At 40.9% G+C, this 3,185-nt stretch overlaps 1 pseudogene; it reads left to right on the plus strand.

Annotated features, from left to right (window-relative positions):
• The first annotated feature begins 1,196 nt into the window (after positions 1–1,196).
• LOC101654773 lies at positions 1,197–2,026 on the plus strand (annotated as a pseudogene).
• The last annotated feature ends 1,159 nt before the right edge of the window (positions 2,027–3,185 follow it).

Genomic DNA, 3,185 nt, shown 5'->3' on the forward strand with positions numbered 1-3,185 from the left:
TAGGTGCATAAGCAAATGTGGTGAAGAAAGCTGATGGTTCCTGGCTATTAGAAGGCATAGCATCTGGGGTCTTAAAGGCTTAAAGTTAAACAAGTTTTCATCTAGCATGGAAGCAAGAAAGCCCACATGGAAGAAGCAAATCAGGCTGTATGATCAGGAGTTAACAGGATTAGGTATCAGGTATCAGAAGACCAAAACCAAACAATCATATTGATGTGAACAGGGGGGACTGGAGTGTAGACCCAAAGCTCATCTGCAGACAATTCGACATCTCCTTACAGAAGGGTCACAAGGAAGGGACTAATAATCCAGGGTGTCTAGCACTGATGGGTGAAGTATAGCACTAACAAAACACAACACTCCTCTAGTTATTTATGCTTCCTCCCTCCCCTATTGTGACCTCAGTTTTACCTTACAAATCCAGTTAAAGCAGAGCATGTGCACTGTACAGATGAGAGCTCTCAGCACATGGAATTCAGACAGATAACCCTCAGGAACAGTAATGGAAGTAGTAATGCCATGAGGGTAGGAGAAAAGTGGTGAGAGAAGGGGGCAAAAGGGGGAACTGATCACAATGATCAATGTATAACAACCCCCCTCCCAGGGGGACCAACTACAGAAATGTGGGTGAAGGGAGACAGCAGATGGTGTAAGATATGAAAATAATAATACAAATTTAAAAAATGAAAATAATAATAATTCATAATTTATCAAGGGTTTACGCGATGGGAGTGAAAAAACAGGAGCTGATACTAAGGGCTCAAGCAGAAAGAAAATGTTTTGAAAATGATTATGGCAGCATATGTACAACTGTGCTTAATACAGTTGATGTATGGTTACTGTAAGAGCTATAAGAGCCCCCTATAACATGATTTATAAAAATAAAAAAAATTAAATAAAGAATGTGTGATACCAATAACAAATAGAGAAAGGTAGGAGTGGTGCCCATATAATAGAATGTCTTATAGACTACTGAAGTTAATTTGGTATCAACTTACCTTACAAAAAAGAACCCACTGTTATCAAGTGGATTCTAACTCATTGTGGCCCTCTGAAGGATTTCTAAGATTGTAAATCTTTATAGGAGAAACAGTCTCATCTTTCAGCCACAGAGTGGTTAAGTGAGTTTGAACCACTCAGCTGGGGATAGCAGCCCAATGCCTGACTCACAGTGCCACCTCGCCCACGCAGGCCAGGACGCCTCTCCCCTCACCGTCCCCCACCGCGGAAAGTTAAGTTTGAAGAGGGGGAAAGAGGGAAACATGGAGAGAAGGATCCACCTGGAGCTGAGGAACCGGACCCCGGCGGCTGTTCAAGAACTTGTCCTGGACAACTGCGAATCAAATGATGGAAAGATGTTGCGGGTGTAACAGCTGGATTTGTGAACTTAGAGTTCCTCAGCTTAATAAATATAGGCTTGATTTCAGTTTCAAATTTCCCCAAACTACGGAAATTGAAAAGGCTTGAGCTTGGGGACAATAGAATCTTCGGTGGTCTGGACATGTTAGCTGAGAAACTTCCAGACCTCACACATGTCAACTTAAGTGGGAATAAGCTGAAAGAGATCAGCACCTTGGAACCTTTGAAAACATGGGACTGTCTGAAGAGTCTGGATCTGTTGAGCTGTGAGACCACCAACTTGAATGGTTCCCGAGAGTGTCTTTAAGCTCTTGCCCTGGCTGACTTCCCTGGCTGGCTATGACCTCAGGACCAGGAGGCCCCTGACTGATGCTGAGGTGGACGGTGTAGATGAGGAGGAGGAGGAGGAGGAAGGAGGAGATGAGGAAGATGAGGATGGGGAGGAGTATTTTGATGAAGAAGAGGATGAAGATGTGAAGTCAGTGGGGAGGAAGAAGAGTTTGGCCAAGATGGAGAAGTGGATGAAGATGAAGAGGAGGAGGAAAGCGGTAAAGGGGAAAAGCGGAAGAGAGAAACAGATGATGAAGAGAAGATGATTAAGACCCCAAATAACCTGGAGAAAAAGAACTGTTCAGTATTGGGTAGACTGCTCATAAGGATTTGGTAGCTGTTGAGGTTTGAAATAAAGTAGCTGTGATTCCGAACCCCAGGACACCTGCCCACCCAAAGACCCAAAGACTAGTTCCTGAGACAGTACACCTTCCTCTCTCTAGTCCTTCTTGGAAATCCACCACCAAGCCTGGAGACTTCACCCCACCATAATTGTAAACGTTTTAGGTGTCCATGTGAGACTCCGCTGTAGTTCGGGTAGCTGTGACCAGTGAGTCTGAACCATTCATGGCTGACAGTTACACTGAGATTGTAACCACATTTTTACTTTCTGTACAACAAAGAAGTTTTGTAAATAAAATCTTAACATTTGAAGTCTGTTAAAAAAAAAGAACATTGCAAGTGAGGACACCAATCAAGAAGCAATTTGGAAATATCTTTCTTTTTTGCAATATGGAAATAGCTTAAATAACAGTTTGGTTTTTTGGCAAGTATTTAATATTTTCATTAATATTTTAAAACAATTATCTAGTTTTGTGTACCTCTTTTATTCTTATTTAAGAGTTAATAGTATGAAATAATGAACAACTTTTTGGTATATAGATTTTCTATATTTAGAATGGTCATTAGGGCAGCACACTAGTTGTTAAATTATTTGAATCCCACCACTGCCCATATCCCATTACTTATTATAAAATAGAATAATGTAAATTGGAGAGACCAGTCCCTGGAAAAGAGCAGCATGCTTGCTAAAGTAGAACGCCAGGGAAAAAGAGCAAGACACTCAACCAGATGGATGGACACAGTGGCTGCAACAATGGGCTCAAATAGAACAATAATGGTGAAGCTAGCACAGGACTGGCCAGTGTTTTATTTTGTCACTATGAGTCCACAATGATTCAAGGGTACCTACTAACAACAACAACATTATAAAACATAAGATGTGAGCAAGGCTAGTGTGTTTTAAATTGTACACATGTTAGTAATATCATGTTAGGTACAAGTATGATTTTATAATGGTTTGATGTGATATCTTATACACCTATATACTTGAGTATAAGCCGAGTTTTTCAGCATATTTTTAATAAAGTTTTTGTGGTAAAATTAGGTGCCTTGGCAGATATTTGGGTCAGCTTCTATTCAAGTATAAGCGGTAGTTTAAAGCTATGTTGTACAGGTGTCAGCTTAACAAGGGGTGAATTGTGATGGCTAATCTG

This window comes from Echinops telfairi, unplaced genomic scaffold, assembly GCF_000313985.2.
Source record: "Echinops telfairi isolate 266 unplaced genomic scaffold, ASM31398v2 ScPeMD7_2565;HRSCAF=3150, whole genome shotgun sequence".
Classification (NCBI taxonomy): Eukaryota; Metazoa; Chordata; class Mammalia; order Afrosoricida; family Tenrecidae; genus Echinops; species Echinops telfairi.